The sequence below is a fragment of the Anser brachyrhynchus genome (assembly GCF_964034855.1).
Source record: "Anser brachyrhynchus genome assembly, chromosome: 25".
Taxonomy (NCBI): Eukaryota; Metazoa; Chordata; class Aves; order Anseriformes; family Anatidae; genus Anser; species Anser brachyrhynchus.
Window position 1 is genome coordinate 2,101,607 of NC_137718.1, and position 18,280 is coordinate 2,119,886.

General features: G+C 47.3%; 1 protein-coding gene across 4 annotated transcripts in view; it reads right to left on the bottom strand.

Moving 5' to 3' along the window:
- Positions 1 to 18,280, bottom strand: part of LOC308182633 (uncharacterized protein) — a 172,799-nt gene that overhangs the window by 47,661 nt on the left and 106,858 nt on the right. Inside the window, exons 4-5 of one of the 4 annotated variants that reach the window (XR_013941953.1) lie at positions 15,723 to 16,013; positions 7,954 to 15,567 (exon numbers count right to left, since the gene is read on the bottom strand). The gene's annotated coding sequence lies outside the window, so the exon portion shown is untranslated. Of the gene's footprint in view, positions 15,568 to 15,722; positions 16,014 to 16,503; positions 16,729 to 18,280 lie in introns of those variants that run through there. The other 3 variants (XR_013941954.1, XR_013941956.1, XR_013941955.1) reach the window with 3 other exon arrangements.

Here is an 18,280-nt window from a genome sequence, read left to right on the forward strand (position 1 = left end):
CTCTCTAAATACTTCCGTACGGGCCCTATAGAAAAATTCAATACACTGAAGGAAGGTATTGCTTGTTTAACAGCACGTGTAAATAAAACAGAGCTGTTCTTGGCCAAAATTCAAAGTGTAGGCAAGAAGCACAGTCTGTTTCTTCTTCTTCTTTCTCTTTTTTTTTTTCCCCTCTTGCCTTTCAGTCCAGATATTACTGTAATTATGTGCTCTGGGCAGGCAGAACTGGCTCCAGCAAACCCCCAGGAGCGGTCACTAAATGTGTGTTAGTTCCTGTGGAACATTCAGATGAAAACTGACGTTTTTAATTGCCATCTCTTTTTCTTTTTGCAAACATTTTTGGCCTTTTCACTTAAAACTTCCTACGATCAAATCAAAACAAAGCCGATTTTGACTAACAAAAATAAACATAAGTTTATATGTGGCAGGGACAAAGGTCATCTCCCTCTTGGATGGATCTAACTGCCCGTCAGCGTTTGCTGGCCGACCTCCAGCGCTCCAGCCGCTCTCGCTCCCTGGTTTTCATTCATGCCTCTGGTAGTTTGTTTCTCTTGATGTATTTCCAGGCTCTCTGGCTCACTGGGGTTTCCCGAGGATGACTGCATGCTCCTCCCGCAGTGTGCTGCAAGATGCTTTACAGCATCTCAGCTACCCTTAGGTAGGCAGCCGCAACCTTTATTCCAGGTACTGGTTCCCAGCAGCGAGCTGGCCAGCCCGCGGTGCTCTGATGAAATCTGCTTCTTATCAGCACTGCACAAACCAAGAGCAAGGCCTCGGGAAGGAAGACGCCGGCTAACATCCCTCGCTGGGTGCTGCAGCATCTCCATTAGCTAAAGCGAGGCCAAGTGCTCCTCCTTGTGACTGAGACAGATGTTTCCAGCGATGAGGAGCTGCAGGGCCGGCAGGTCACCGTGCATGGCTGACAGGCACCGCATTGTCCCCAGAGCCAGGCTGAGATGGGTGACCTGCTGCACTTAATCCAGACCCTTTCGGGACTACCTTGGGTGCTGCCAGCCCGCCCACGAGGCACGCTGCTTGTCTCTGTTACTGCACATGAGGGTTTGGGGTTTGCCTTGAACATCCTGCTGTGTTAGTGAGAGCACTGTGTGTGTGCTCACTGTCTGCTCACCTGCATCCCTGGCATCATCTTTTTCTTGTAGGCAACTCCGTAAAGCACTTCACAGAGCAGCTATATTAAACAGATTGCAATCTGTATTTATTTTTTTTCCTCCTTAAAGGATTGCTTCTGGGGCAAAAGAGAAGGGCAGTAAAATATTATCTCCTGAACAAGCTCAGCTTGCCAGCTTGTAGCAGCTTTCTAAATGCTTGCCTGTGGTAAGGAATGATTGTAAAAGATGGGAGACTGGTGGCTGGATGTGTTTTTGTGAAAGTTTTATACAGCAAGAACTTCATTTTTCAAAAGCTATTTCATTACATTCAGAGCGGTTGAAGACCAGAGAGGAAGCAACAGCAGAAACGTGATAAATGACAGCAGCTAGACACTGGGTGGACAGGAGAAATGGGTTCTGTAGCAGCCTGACCTCCTGACTCCTCTGACGTTGTTGACCTTGCAATGAGAGCATCTGGCTGCGTGCCCTATTGGAAGTATGTCCCCTGCTCTACCAATTTAATTCTGGTTGTCTTCAGCATCTATGCTTTACACGGAGCCACTTCCATCATATTCCTCAAATGCAATCAGGCCATGCAGAGGAAAAGATGTAAAGAAACAGCATTGCCCTGATAGTCCTAATTCACAAAAAAAAGAAAAATAATTATTAAGTGGTCTAAGAGTAGCAGCTGTGATGTGCGAACATCAAAGGCAGCAAAGCCTCCTTTCTTCATCTCTAACTAGCTGCTCTGAGATGCGGCAGGCGCTGGCTGGGGGCTACAGCAGGGTGACAGTAACTGAGCCACGGAGCTCGGGTGAGTGAGCGAGCTCTCCGTTAATTAGGCAGCTCCCCAGGGACCGTGGATTCCTAGGTGCTGGAAATGCACAGATTTCCTTTGCGCAGACCCTGAAGAAGCATTTCTTTTCCCTCCAAACACAAAGAGAGAAGGGAGAAAAATGCTGACCTCGAAAAAAAAAAAGAGTGTTAAAAGATTCCCTGGCACGGATGATAAAGAGTGGAAGCAACACAGGGACGTGCTTCCAGTTTGGCTTTGGAGGATGGCATAAACACTGTGGATGAGACAGTCTCTGTAAGTGTCCCCTCTCTGAGAAGCAGTAAATTACAACTTTGACTAACAGACAATTACCCTTGATTATAAGCAAGGGTGCCTAGTGAGCCCTGACAAGCTCAGGGCTGAAAACCTACCCTCCTTAGTTCTGCTCCCTGCTGCAGCAGGGCAGTGCAGTTTCCAAGTGAAACAAAGGCTGCGAGTGTTTTAATCTTGATTACGCTGCTGAGCCACGGTGCAGCCCCGAGGGAGTCCCCGAAAGGTCTCGCTCTATCCTACCCATCTGCAAAACCGAGATAAACGAGGGGTGTCCCGAGCCTTCATTAATACTTGCAGGAGTACTTTGAGGTGCCCCGTGCGCCGTGCTGCAGAGCGCCTGGCACTAAAGCTCTTTGTGGCCCCAGATGCCAGCAGCAGCCCCCTGGGTGCCCGGCCCCTTGGTGGGGACACCCTGGTGGCTGCTGCTGGGGCTCAATCCCTGCCTTTGACATTCATTCTGCACCTTTGCTACGCAGCCGGAGCTCATTCTGCAGAAAGGTGCCTAATCGTTTTTGATGCCTCCAGCTTTTGTTGCTCTTGGACACTCAGCTGGGAAATGGGATTTAAATGTGCAAAAGCGAGTGCTGCAGCCTCGGCACCAAGGAGCCCCTGGTGACGGGAACAAGCCCGATAGCAAAGAAAACAGATAAATCCACCGAGCCAGCTGCTGGGGCTGCAGTCATTTGCAGCTGGCTGCCGTGCCCCCGAGCAGTATCTCTTGCACGGAGCCGAAAGGCAGCCAGATGGGTAAAGGGCCAAAGCACCAAGGAGTCGGGAGACGCTGGCATGTAGCAGACAATAACAATAAAATCCCGGTTCCCAGGTGTGTGATGAAAAACAGGGAATAAAAGTGATTAGCAGGACTGCAAATTCTAATGGTAGCTTAGGCTGGGATGTTAAACAGACTCTGGGCTTCCAGAGGCCTGTATGAAGTAGGTGCAGACACAGCTTACAAACCCATCTGAAATCCCTATGGGATCAGAATTTGGCTGCATGTTGGGATGGCTCCTGGATCACCTGCAGCGCAAGGCTTTGCCCTGGCTCTTTGAAAACTGAGTGGCAGCAATCTCTCTATTTTTATTTTTCTGACAGGGAAATGAAACTTGGAGGTTTAAGAGTATCTCTGTGTTGTTTTAGCTAGAAAATCCTACATTAAATTAGTTGTACTGGGTTTTTATGGACTGGGCTCCTGTGCGATGAACAGGAGCGAGTCTCGCTTGGAGTGAGCTGGTTTGTTGCATACAGCAAAATGGTAAATTGCGAAGGGAGAAAGCATAATTCACATGGGAGTATTCAGTCAGTAGCCGGAGTAGCCCAATTAATCAGCAAATGATGTATTTACTTTATTGCTCTAGTGGAAAGGGAACACAAGCAGAGGTTTAGAGCAAGAACAACTTGTCTCTAGTTTTTCTAAAGCCCGAATAATTGTACTCCACAGAAATTGTGCTGCTTTCCTTTGCAGGAAATTTCTCAGGCATCTCTCAAAAAGAGCCATGGCAAGTCTCTTCTACACATCAGAACAATTTGCCTTCCTAAATGAGGGCAAATAGGGAAGGAGAGCTCATCAGTCACAATGCTGCGCCGGGGCTGTTAATTCCATGCATGTCCTTATCCCAGCCACCCTGTGCTGCTGTGGAGGGGCTCTGCTGTCCCTGGGCTTCAGGTGCCACCACTGCCCCTAAGGTGCTGTCCCTGCCTGGCTCAGGGAAAGCAGCCTAAGCTCAGGGTGCCAGTCCCACGCTGCTGGAGCTGTTCTGCCCGCTCCTGATGAAAGTGCAGCTCTGGAGATATTCTCGAGTGTTTTTTAATGCAGTGCAAAACGAAGAAAGCTGAAGTTAAACAAAGCAATTATTTCCAAACTTGAGCTTTCACAATAGCGACAAATTGTAATCACACCCTTTGAAACCTGCAATTACAAGCAGTTCCCACTAACCCTTTGCCCTCCTATGTTGTTATAGATGGAAAATGAGCCACGAGGCATTAGCCATTACTTCTCTTTTGTTTCTTGATACTCAGCAGAACTTCCCCGAACTTGCCAGGAGCATTATTTTTCTACTCCCCAGAGTGTTTGGAGACCCTTGAAAAGCCTAGGTAAGATGCCCTGGCTGAGATGTCTCAGCACTCCCCTGGTTAAAACGGGTACTCCAGGAAAAGAAAAGGAGGAGTAGATGGCACTACCCTTTTCACAAAGCCATTTCTGGAAACTCATGCCTGTCCCGGTGTTCATGCATTATTTCAAAAATTCATGTAAAATGGGGTGGGCTTGTGAAAATGCCAAGGCCGAATCACGGCATAGAAATAGTCCTCGTCTGGGCTTAACACGGTGCAAACACAACAGGAAAGGGAAAAGGTGGTTTGACCACAGCCTGTAAGTGCTGGAGCGGAAGATCTCAGATACAAGAAACCTTTGCAGTTTAATAGATGGAGGCACAAGAATTTTCAAGTGTAAGTGTAATTAAGCAGTAGTAACTCATCAAGGGATGTGGTCCCCGTCTCCTGGAGTATACCCATCAGGGCTAGATGTCTTTCCAAGACAAAACAGCCATTTCCTTCATAAAGCAGGTGACATTTGGGCCAAGCACCCGTGTCTTGTGCCCACCCCTAATGCAAGAAGTAGGCTGAAGTCCCCTGCTGCTCCCTGCAAGGATCCCTCTGAGCAGTGCTTCTCCAGCAGTGCAATAGCAAAGGGCTAGCAGGACTGAATCTGCTCACGTTATTGCTTTTGTGTTTGGACTCGTTATACACAGACTGCTTTGGGAAGGGCTGGACAAAGAGCTGCAGCTCCTTGGCTTGTACAATAACCATGTGTTTCTCCTTAAGATTTTTGTCTGCCCGAAACCTGATGATAGAGCCCATATGGGCTCCTGATCTACAGCTGGCTCCTGGAGAGCTGCTGATTGCTTTTGGTGAGGGGACACAGCATTTGCATGCAGACCACCTGAATGCTTTATGTGCTGAGGACGGGGACAGGTCATTCTGCAGGGCAGGACCAAAAAATGTCACCTTTGAGCACCAACGTCAGCATCATATTCAGTAACTCGGGGTCTGCACAAATCCCTGTCAATCGATTTGCTCAAAGAAAGAGCAAAGGGCTTGTTTCACTTTGCTTTTCCTTAGCAGCCTTCACTGGGCAATGGTACCAGGCCATGGGACAGCAGCTACTGAAACCCTGAAGCGAAAGCCTCTGTCCAGCTGCGTGGTACCTGGCAGCACCACTTGGAGCTCAGCGCTCTTCAGAAGTGAGTTACTGCAGCACTGGGATTTGTTAGTGGCTGCCAACAAAGATGTAAATACAGAGAATGGAAATCTTATAGTATGCGGTGAGCCCCGGCTAGCCTTGAAACTCCTGCTCCTGAATAAATAGCGCTGATGCATTCAGCTCAGGTTTCCCTTCCACAGCTTTCACCAGAGAATAAAGAGATGCCAAGCAGAGAAGGAAGCAGTGGGTCGGGATTCCTCGCACATCCATCTCAGCTCACCTCTTCCCCTCCCCTGCTCTTTTACCAGGCTTCAATAGCAGATGCTTTCAGAGAAGCAGCTCCTCTGTCAGTTATCCCAGCAGCTCTTGTGATGCACAGAACGCGCTGCTTAGCTAGGCAGAAACACACTGGACACAAGCTGCCTATTTAAACCATGTCTGTGATGGGAATAGGTGAGCAGTGATGGCAGTGGAGAGGAGTGAGCCCTCCTCATAATCTTGTGTTAGACCACAGGCAACTGCGGGCAGGCTCCGTGGTTTTGCCACGGGTGGTAGAAGGCAGAAAAAGAAAGGAGAGAAGCAAGTGGCTGGTGCAGACGGACAGACGGTAGCGAGCAGTGCCCTGCAACAAGGGCACACACGTGGGAGTGCACAAAAACATCTGGCCCACAGCCTGTGGGCATCTGAACTCAAGCAAGGTATCAAAAAAAAATAAATTGTATTTCTTGATATACAGAAGAAAGGACAAAAAGCATTATGGAAATAAATCTCCCATCCCAGCACCTGACTGACTGTGGTTTCCAGTGAAAATGTTGCTCAGCTTTATTACCTGCAGTTTAGAGGGGCTTGGGGAGTCTGGTGGGGAATCAGCACACTCAGGAAGTGTCTACATGGGTCTAGGGAGGTCTCTGGCTCCTAGGCAGATGGGGAACATCCCGCTTCTGTCTACCCTGCTTCCCCAGAGCATTTAGTGAAACACAAGATATTTAAAGGGGGATTCATCCTGCCTTGTGCAGAGCTACAGCCATTTCCAGGTTCTGGAGAGGAAATACTGGCCAGGGCAGTGAGCTCGTCCTCTGACATTTCTAACAGCTCCCTATCAATTTTACTTTTAGCTGAAACAATCAGAGGTGTTCATAAACCCAGGCAGCCCTTAAACTGAGATGTGGATGTCTTAAAATGACAGAGATGAGGAAGGAGATAATCCAGCACTGCAACTGCAAGAGCATCCTCTGGCAGAAATAATATCAAACAACTGCAGTAGGTTCATTAATCTTGTGATTATTTCGGCAGCAGATATGTCAGACAGCATTACAGCTTCCAGCTGTTGTGGTAGGTGTGCAGCTCACAGCAACTGAGGGGCACTGGAGGATCTTTAAACAGGCCCCTGCCTAAATCCCCACACGTACTTAAAACAATTCTCCAAATTGGTTTTGCTTCCCAGCGCTTGTGGCCTGCCATAAATCTCATGGTTACCTTGGCCCACATCACAGAACCAGGCTTGGAAAGACGCGAAGCCTTGAGGAATCGCGGAGAGCTCTGCAAAACCAGGGGATTAATGCTGCAAGGGTCTGATTTCGTGGAGGCTGGCAGTTTGGCGCTGGGAAGCCGGCTGCTGACAAGAGCCCCTGTGAAAGCACCGGTGGTGCCAGAGGCGTGTGTCCGTGCACGTGTCTCCGTGGGGCGTGCACACACGTGCACGCCATGAAAGCGTTCCTTGTGTACGCAGTCCCAGGAAACCCTTGTGTGGGGCTAATCTCCCCAATTTCCAGGTTGGTGGTGATAAAAGTTTATTAACACTGAAGATTTTCTGTGCTCAGCTGACAGCAATAAGACATTTTTTGCAGGGAGTGTGCTGAAAGCCCCTGCCGTCCCTGTAGCAGCAGAACGCAGTGCCTGCAGCCCAGCTGCACCAGCTCCGCCGGCTTCGTTTAAACCAACAGATTTATTTATGAGCCCCAAAATGGAAACTCCTACCTCTCTTAAGAGCAAAACCTCACTCTGAGAAGAGTAGAAATGTCATCTCCTTCCAAGTGCCATCCAGAGAGATAATAATACAGATAATAATCCAATCCTGTTTTAAATTACCCATCATACCTAATGCTCCTGCTAGGGTTTTTTTCTGAAGCTAGCATTTGACTTGACATTTGGATTTGGCTATAACTGTCTCTTGCTGCAGGTACGAGCAGTGTGTCATCGCCTCGCTGCAATCCGCCTTGTGCTGGCTCTAACAGCCCCAGGAGCTGTCCCACAGCGGTGGGCAGAGGATGGGGCTGCAGAGCTCCTGGTGCCAGGAGCCAGCTCCACCAGCGAGGACCGAGCACCCTGCAGCACGGGGGCTCTGCTGGCATGCAGCTATAAGCTGCTTCACATCCACTCGGGCTGCAGCAAACTCTCACGTTGCTCTCCGTACATAAATTATACCCTCACGGCTGCAGTCTTAACAGCTCCAGTCTCAGCCTCGTCCTGCAGTTTTGCTGCTGTCCCTGCACCGGGTTTCCTCTGGGTGAGAGCTGCCTGGGTAACTCCTGGGAAAAAAGAGTTTGGAAGCAGAATGACAAAGGCTGTAAGAATGGCTCAGCCAGCTCCTGATTTCCATCGTGGTAAATGACCTGCGTAATCCGCAGCCACAACAAACCTGAGTATACGTGACAGAGGAGATGTCACGGGCTGGGACAAACTTGTGGATGAAGCTGTGAGCAGCGAGCCTGTGCCAGCTGCAGCCCAGCCCCGGTTCGCTTCGCAGTCTGAAGGCCCCCGTGTCTGCGGCAAGGAGATGGCTGCTGCGAATCCCAGAGGAAGGAGGGGAGGGAAAACGATCTCTCTCCCTTGCTTCGAGAAGTGATGCTACATCGGTAATTACATCATGTAGCTTTCCAGCATAACTCGGTTAGAACCTTATCTTCTCTGTAACGACTACGGTAACAGACTGCGTTGGGCGGGCGGAGATTTGATTATGGGGTGATCTCAGTCCATTTACGAGGAACAACGTGGATTTGGGGTGCAGACAAGAGGCTTTAAACCACCTGTGCTAGGCAGTAAGAATTAGATTTGCAGAAGCGTGATCACGTCTGTGCCTTTCTGACTGAGTTGTCAGTAAATCACGCTGTACACCCCCCATCCTCCCTTCTCCCCCGTGATTTTTGCAGGATGACATGCCCTGGGTATTTACTTTCCTAGTCAGGGTGTGCATTGTACTTGCAGTTTGCTGCCTTATTAAAAAATAAAAGTCTGCATGTTTTGCAGCAGTTAGATTAGCTGAAAGCAATTGCCAAAAGGAGTCAACCACCCTCCTCCACAGTCTTGCTGTTGCTCCAGACCAGCAGCTACAGTTTTTAGGAAATACTCTTCCTGAAAAAACAGCCTAGCAAGCTAGTCTTGTCAATAGGCGATAAAAATGAAACTCTTCCTACATTTACTCTCCAGCAATTAACTAACAAACCATTGCTCCAAGCAAACAGTTTCTTAGGGATTACTGTTTAATAAAAGGATAGCAGTGGGAAAATGATCCACTGGAAGAAACATAAATTACAGAAGATGCTGTAACATGGTTTCTGTGTGCAGCCACCTTTAAAATAAATGTAAATAAAGGAAATGGGCGAAGCTGAAATTTATTTCATTTTTCAAGTGATGAAGATAAAACAGAATGGTCCAGATCCATGTCTGCATGATGGGTCAGAGCAATTAGTAGACATTACTGGTAGAAATCCCACTAAAGGAAACCAAGAAGAGGCCTGATTTGCCTCTTAAATGCCCCAAAGAAGACTCGTGGTGGCAGGTGCAGCCAGCTGCTGCCACCCCTACCAATTTTGCTGCTGCTGTAAGGGAGCTGTTTGTCACCTGGAAGAAAAATCACACACCCTACATGTCTTAAATTGCCCCATAATCCAAAGGCCAACTCATTTTCAGCTTCTGTTAAAGATAACAGCTTTAGCATTTCCCTGACTGTTTTGTGGCATCCCATGTAATACTAGACAAGGCAATTTGTTAATCTGCCAACACTGGCATTAAATATCCCCTTTTGTATGCTGACAACACATTAACAAGAAGTCAGACCTATAGACTGTTTTCCTACTGAAACTATGAAATTTGGTGTAGACTTCATTTACCCATGCAATGGAAACCTAATAGCATATGAAAAGCATTAAATAGAATTTGCGGTAAATGTCTTCTTTGAGTCCTAAAGATATATTTGTAACCGTTCAAAGCCCGGTTTGGCTCTGAAACAGCTGCACAGAGAGCAAAGCTCAACTTCAAAGCAGCGGAGGGTCTGCTTTCAATCTCGGGGGGCTGGAGCAGGGACCCTGCGTAAAAAAACAATTTCCCCCAGGTTTGCTCTGTCCCCAGACCTCGCTTGCTGGTAACAGTGCCCTGACCCCATGTGGATGTGGGAGAAATGCTCAGCTGTGTCATTTGGATACCTCTGATATTTCCATTAGTGCAAACAGGTAATTACGAAATGGTGAGAAGTGGTAAATAATGCAAGAGGGAGCGGCTGTGAGCTGAGACAAAAGCGATTTCCAGGCTGCCACACTTTCTGCTTTCCTTGCAATTCCTGTAAATTTCCTGTCTGGTTTGAGATAAGAAGGGGTTTTACTGCATCTTCTCTTGTACTTAAATATGATATTGTTCTTGCTTTGTAAACTGCACAAAAAACAGGTTGAGGCATGGACTGGAATAAAGACAGTTCAGTTTCTGTCTGAGATTAGATATAAGCCTGGATAAATTGTTGGGAGTACTGGCCATCAGCTGGTAACCCCCCAGGGCATCATGAATCCATCCCCTGCCTGTAGCTGGAGGCAGAAGCTGGCATCGCGGTGTAACATTGGACCTCTTGGACCAGGAGGTCTCTGAATCAAGTGAGACACACCTGCAGCTCTCCCAGGCTGCCTGGCAGGCCCTGTCTGTCCCTCTTGCACTGACAGCTGCTGAAAACCTTTTTATGTTGTTTTACAGCTACAGTAAACTAGAGAAGTGCATTCAAATCTTCTGTGCATTTCTCTTTCTTTGTTCCTTATTTACCTAGCTATGTCAGTTGCTGTCTTCTCAGATATCCCTTTCCTCCTTGTTTTGTCCAAACTGTAAAGCTCAGAATTTAGAATATTCAATATTCAGAGATTCCTCAGAAGTGCGTAGGCACTACAAATACCAGGTGCATTTCCAGCCCACGGATGGTACATTATCACTCTTCCGAAGTCACTGTCTGCAGCGCTCACAGCCTTCTGCAGAGGAAGGAGAGATTCTGTTGCCCATAGAGACTTATCCAGCCAAAATCCGACTCTGCTTTGAAGTTTAACCAAGGTATCTCATTTGGAAGATAGCAGTCACATAGAAATAATTTGGTAGCAAAGGTTCTAGTTTCAGACTCTGTTCTAGGAATATCCTTGAGAGAATAACGTCTCTTGACCTTATTGTTCCTGCAGACTCTCTGAGGCCCATAAAACAAGCTAGCATTGGATTTATGATGATCAGCAAATCCCGTTATGTGACGTAGTCAATATTAATGAATCAAGATCCACATGTACCTGATACACACAGTGAGACACCGATAGAGCTGGAATGTTACAAAAACTGGAGTATTACTTTACTTTGAAAGTTTAGAGGCATTTTTTTTTTTGTACATTTTCATAGAATTTCTTATGTTTGCACTGCAAAGCACTGGAGGCCAGTATTTCAGATACAGTTTCTGTTGGTCAGAAGTGTTTTTAACCCTGACATTCCTCGGGTTCACTCTCCAGGTGTGGGCTGGTTTCTGTGCAGCGCTCTCATCCCAGAAACCAGACACTTTGCCTCTGGGCTCTCTCTGCCACGATCTGTGCACGGGAATGGAGAAGAGGAAAGCTGGCTTGCACAGAGCCTCCCAGACAGGGAGGTCGGGAATTGTCGTGTCATGGACTGTGTCCAGCAAGGCTGTGGTTAAGGTGCTGAGAACACAAGCTCTGCGCTAGCTCTGCTACCCAAAGGAGCTTTCCAGAGGATTGCCCAGCCTTTCTTTCTGCATTAATCGTCTCACCACAGACGGCTGGCCAGAGATTTTTCTCTCCCTTTGTTTGCTGCTGCCCAACTACTTTTGCAGAAGTCAGCGAGCCGTCGCTCGAGCTTCTGGGCTACAGACAAGGTCGATACGCTCCACCGCTTCCCACCTGCCGCTCTTTGCATCGAGAGCTTTGGGTTTTGGGTTGCTGCATGAGGAGCAGCCAAGGCAAGGGGACAGAAGCCTGACCGCCAAACCATTTTTCCAGCTGGGGCTTTACATCCTCGCTTCCCCCAGTCCAACCATTCAGGTGTAACTTTTCTCAGCCAGTTAGCCCTTTGCAGAGGATGGAGATGTGCCTCCTGCTGTCCCACGCTTTTGTTTCCCTCTTTCCCCCTGTACTAAGCCTCCCCCGGTGCTCCAGCCCCTGCCCAGGTTGTGTTTTACCGAACAAAGCAGTCTTTCTGAACAATCTTTTAGCCCTTTTGGTCAATTGCTTTGAAGTTGTTTGTAACCGCATTCAGCTTGCAGCTTGAAAAGGAAGAAAGAAGAAAACAAAAGAGAGATGGCTTGGCTCCTAACTGACTTAAGGCTGCAAGCAGCTTCTTGTCAATACTGTTTTCTCTTGAATGGTAGCTATCGGCTGTGTTAAAGCAGACAGAAGACAAACTGGTTTAATAAAGGAAACTTCTTGGAGAACCTTTTTCTTTCTTGTTGCCTCTGGACCAGATTCAAGACTCCCTACCGGCATCGATGGATTTGGTTCCTTTTCCTTCTCTCCTTGGCTCACTCGTCCCTCCCTCCTGCCTTGCAGTATTTGCCTTGATACATTGGCTAGACTGGGGGAGCTTTTACTCAGTATTGCAGTGGTGATTTAAAGCCTCGACTTGGAGCAGGACACTGGGGTAATAATCGGTGTCCAACCAACCCAGGAAAGGCCAGGGCAAAGCTTCTCGGCAATTTAAGCAGAAAACTACGTGAGAAAGTAGGAAAAAGGAGAGATCGTTTGTTCTGTTTTGGAACTGATGGTCAGAAAGATTTTCCTGGGCTCTCAGAGGGCTGACATTGCCAGGGGGCTGCTGCAGCATCGCCCCCCCGGGGTGCTGCTGCCCCTCTCGGAGGGGCAAACCAGGGGGGGCAAAGCAAAGGTTTCACTTGCCCAGCTGGCTGGAAAGGAAGCTCTTATATAAAATGTTCATGTGTGTCAATTCTGGGAAGAAACTCTTGCTTTTCAGATATCTGGAAAGGCTGGAAATGTCTCTTGTCCATTCTCTCTATTTTTTTCTTCCCCAGCTTCCCTTTGAAATCAACACCTTAAATGCAGAAGAAAACCATCGGAGACAGAATTCAGGGGTAGTCTATTTTGTGCTGCTCTCCTGATCTGATGCAGAAATGGACTGGCAAAATCGTTGCCATTTGCAGGCAACACATGGTTTTGTTTCTTTAAATATCCCTTCAAGAGCATAAGCTGTGCTCCGTCCTCAACCACCAAAAAACCTGCAGACGCGACTGCCTCGGGAGAAAGCTGCTACCGGGCACACACAGAAAAGAATCTTTCATTTATTTTTGTTTCTATTTCATATGTTATTTATTATCACTTGCTTCCAGGTATATTTGCAGCCTCCCCAGGGGCCATTGCTGGAGTGACATTAAATGAATTTACTCAGATGCGGCTGTTTGTGATGCACTCTAATTTTAGACTTGGTCTCCCTGGATTCTGTATTTGGATGCAAAGAAGTGACAAGCACTCCTCTCTCTTTTCTCTATAATCTACATGCAGAGGGTGGGAGCAGTTCGGATTTTTGACAGGAATGGGCGGAAGATGGAGGGGGAAAAAAAAAATGCTTCCTAGGGTCACAGTTGCCAGCTCCAGCAGCAGCAGGGCTGTGACAGGCAGAGGGGCTCCGGGTTGGGATTTCAGCCAGCCCCTGCTTCCAGGTGCTGCAGCAAGAAGCCTGTGGATCTCCCCCATCCACTCACAGGAACCCGAGCCACCATCAGCCCGTTCCCATGGGAGAGAATAACAATCAGCAGGGAGTGAAAAAATGCTGAGAACAGGGGAGGGTGAAAACACGCTGGTGAGGAGAGAGAAATGGAGTTGCAGCAAGAATTGCTGCCGGGGAAAGAGCGGGGAGGGAGCCCAGCAAGAAGAGAGTGCTCACTGGCTGGGAATTTTTCATTTAGGGAAAATGTCCATCCCTGATGACAGGCAGCCTGGCTGACTGGGTGAGTCTTAGCCGCTGGGTTTCAGACAAGCCCAGCTACTCCCCGTCACTGCCTTGCCATGCAGTGGTGCCCAGAGTAACACTGACTCTCCTGTTTGTTTGCCACTACGCAGCTCATTTTCCCTTTCCTTCCAGGAGGCTGCCCAGGGCTTGGGAAGGAGCTAATATCATTAGGAATAATCACGCTGAGTGCAAATTCCTATTAGCTTTATTGCAGAACAACCGGGCTGGACCCTACGTGAATTACATCTGGGAAGCCGAGCCCTTTCCCCAGGTCTGTCTGTTCCACTTAATGTCTGTTTCCAACAATGTTATTCCATTACAGAAAACTAGAGTTAGGAGCCCTTTTGTTTACTGTGTTATACAAATTCAATTTGTCACAGAGCTGGGTGTATAAATTAGAAGTGAAGGATGTTAGAGAAATTAAATGATAAGGCCTTTGCCAGCTCCCTTTGCCACTAAGATTCAGCTGATAAATCAGAGCCCCCAAGCAATATTAGGTAAACTAAAATAAAGCTATAATGTAAATAGGTAGATAAAGAAGTCAGTAATATACAGTGTGCAGATAGGCATGAACATCTTGGATCCCCTTCTTTCCTGCCCTTGCGCTGCAGAAAACTGGGAGGAATGTATAAAGCAGGTGGGATGTTCCCCTTTAGCATATGCAGGCTCCAGCAGGTGCAGCAGGAGGCAGAAACCTCACCCAACAGATCCTGCTCAGCCTCGTCTGCCCTCCACAGACCTGCTACACAAGCCCCACGGAATGTACTGGACATCTACTTCCCTTTTCTGCCAGATGTTCTGTGCCTTTATTATGAAGCACTCATGCTGTATGCTGTCCCTAATAGGCACGGATAAAAAAAAGGCATTTCTCCAGCTGCTACACCGTTAACGTACTCTTAAACCTTGAAATTTGCAGATTTTTTCCTCGAGATTTTGTTACACTTTACCTGTGACATCCTTTATAGCACAGTATTGTAACTAGGAGATAAAAACAGATTTGAACCTACTCTGTATTACTCGAGCTACTCAGTGCAATTTGAGAACATCAGGAAATTGAAACTCCTTTAGAGCAATGGTGGTAGCACTGTAGAGAAGAGTGGTTGATTTTCTGCTGAAGTTCAGACTTTTTATGCATTGCAGGGGACGTTAATATTCCTCTGCTCCGAAAGCAGAGAAGAGCTGGTGGAAACAAAGCATCGCAAAAAGGGTGATGGAAAGAAAATATACTTGATGTGGCTGTGGTGGCAAGGCAAGTCACACTGAATGAGATCTTTAAGCTCAGCCAGTGTTTAGGGGAGAAGGGGCAAAAGGAAACTTTCTGCGTTGTTTCCAGGGCCAGAGAACCAAGTCTGGTGCTTTCTTGCTCAGAAGAGGATCACAATAGTGGAAAGAAGAGATTTTCCCCTTCCCTTTATATTAGCTAGGGATGTCACAGGACACTAACTCCGGGCATTCTGCAGCAGATAAAGTTCACATCACCATTATTCAAAGCAATGGCCATCAGCAGGACTTGGAGGCCGTTCTCTCAGCCTGGCACACCGACTGCAGGACACCCGGCCACGTCCTCCTCCCTTGGGAAGCTCGGCTGAGCTCCAAAGGGCCGCAGCATCTCTGGATGGGGTGGCTGATCCCCCCCACGAAGCCAGGGGAATACAAGGAAATACACTTCCATCTGTAACACAAGAAACTGCGTAGAATGAATTCCTTATAGCAAGAGGGGGTGGGGAAGGACTTGCAAGCAGGACTTGGGTCCTGAAGCTCTGTCGTGTACACTAATGATTACCAGACTCTTCGTAACGCAAAGCAGCGGCTGCCTCATGGAGCTGCACGTTCTGCCTTGGTATGCTGCAGCTCTGTTCCAGGGTAAAGCTGGAGCTCAAAATTCCAGTGGCAGGACTGTAATCTCTTTCCATAAGAAGATTTAGTCTCTTCCTTCCCAAGCATTTGGACTTGAGGTGAATAGAAGCAGAAAAGAGCAATTCTCCGGTTAATTTTTGGTGACAGATGAATGGAAATTGCAGAAGCATTTACAACTCTCCAACCATTATATCCTGTATGGGCTCAAACTTTCATGTCTAAGTGAAATGTATGAAGCTGGAGTTACCTGGCTCTCAAAGGATCTTTCCTTCTAAGGGCAAATTCCCTTGCTTCAATGAGTTGGCTTTCTTCAGAAAAGCTTGGAATTTTTCTTCTTTAAATTCCATTCCCAACTATTTTCATTACAAGAAGGGCTAAAACTTGCCTTCGGTACTTGGGCATTAAGAGGAGAAGGAAGAATAAACTAGGAAAGAATTGTTACAAAAGACAAACCAAATTATTCAGCTGCTGTGACATGGCCAGAGGGGAAAGTGGAAGTTTCCTGGCCTGACTGATTGAAAACTCCATGTGTGTCATTCTGCAGAGAAAAATATCAGATAATTTACATTAACTGTCAATTATGAAAATTTCACTTTTCTAGAAGGAAAGTAGCCCTGCAAATACCTCACACTTGCTTACGTTGACTTATTAAAGTTTCACATTCGCTAGGAATGTCTGACACCTGAACCTGGCCCCAGAGCAAAGCCCTCACCTGTAAGCGTGATGAGAAGAGATTAAGATAAATGATTTTCCTTTTCACCCCTCTCCCTCCCACCTTCCCATTTATACATCTCCATGGGCTCAGCCGCTGTGACAGAGATCCAGGCAGACAGATGCTAAGTGGGGAGGGGAGGAATCAAAAGTTCCTGAGGGAGCTACGAGCAGGCTGAGCAGTCCCCCTGTACTGCACAGCACATCTCTCTTCTGGTGCTGGGCTACCTGGGGTAGCACAGATTCAGGACCTGGTATACTCGCAGCCACATGCAATGCTCGGTGAATGTGCTGAACTCTACAAACTCAACACAGACCTCTGTTAAGATCCTGCTTTTAGGTCCAGCCCCAGGAAAAGACTTCGAGCAAGCTTCAAGGAGTAACCCCTAGGTATCAGCACCGCTCCGAACTAGAAACATCCCAGAGGCAAGCGGTCATTGGACTTCTGCTGAGGACCTTCACTTTTTGTTCCTCTTTGTTTCTATGATTCTACCATTACATCTCCTAGGTTGTTTTTTCTGCGGGATAAGAATATTCTTTACCTGTAAAGAGAGGATTGAAGAAGAAAAGGGGAAGTGAGTCAGCAGATGTACCTTCCTGTGTTATCCTACAGATAAATGCAGAAGTCTCACCAAGCTCCAAAAGCTACAAGGATTAAGAAAGGGCTTTGCATATACCCAGCATCACAGGGCAAGAAGAAGATTTGAGACAACACTAGGGTCACACAGAGGGAAACATTAAGATGCATATGCTTAAGACAGCTTGCTGGGAAAACTAGCAGAAGGCAGACACACAGCAGAACAAAGAAGGGGACCAGGGAGCTGCATCAGAGCACTGATTGCTGTGAATAGAAGGGCTTAGATCAAAATAACAAGGAAAGACGAAGAGGCTGAAGCTGTGAAGGTGAGAAAGGAGCTTTCCTTCAGCCTCTCCAGAGCACAGCTTGGTCCTGTAACTTAGAAGTCAGTGAAGCTGCTTAACGTGAAAGTGGTCCCAAATTTGAAACTATGCAGAAAGATCACACCAGATCCTGAGGTTTTTTCCCCAACAGGATGGAACAGTAAGCTACCAACAGGTTTGTTTGGGTCCTGAAATCTAGTGGTTCATGACCAGCATTACTACTTCTTCTAGTAGAGACCAACAGGAGCAGAACACACCCCTTAGGGACCAAACAGTATCCAACGGTTAGCATAACTTTTCCAGTTGATGGCCTATATCAATTTTTCTGACAACTTCCTATTTCACTATTTATTTTTTAAAAGCACTACACCATTTCCAGCAGCAGAAAGGAATAAAGGATCTTTGAGCGCGCAGTGTTACTCCTCTACAGCCTGTTTATCTCCTTCCTTGTTTTAAAGCAGTCTCTTGAAATCTCTCCAAGGCAGCCCCATGTTTAAGCACCTTTGCTGAGCTGAAGCCCTCATCACCTCGGCTTCCTCAGGCTATCAGACGATAAGCGATGTAAATTTTACCTTGCTCGGATGATGCTGGAATAAACTAATTAAATTAATAGCCACAAAGTGCCATCTACCTCTCTTCAAACTATGAATGTGCTTCCGCAGGGAAACTCCTGCCAATGAGCAGGTGGAGCAGCTCTCATCCAAAGGAATAAAGCACTTCTCCACTGACAAGGCTGGATGTGCCAGCTGCATGCCAGAGGGGGCTGCATGAGCATGGGGACCTGTGAAGTGACTGGCTGCAAGGGGGCTGGCAAGGGCAGGACTCCAGTACTGGGATGCAGTATTTATCAGGCAGGTCTGCAGGCTTAATTCATCAGCCTAATTGTTGTTAAAGTGATTATCTTTTAGCCCTCTCACTGCACTTAGAGTTAAATGTGTTTCAGCTGGCACTGAGCTCTGAGATTAATATCCTGACACTGTGGTTTTCCAAGAGCCCAGGGTGTCGGAGGAGTTCCCTGCCCTGCTCTCTTGCAGTCATCAAGTTTTTAACTCCTTTGAATATATTCGGATGTTCCAGCCAAAGTCCTCAGGAGCAAGAACAGTATTTTGCCACGTGTTTATATTTCATGCACTGAAGGCCCTGGCAATTTTCCCCATTGCAGTTGATCCAAGCCCACGTTTTTTTTTCAGAGAA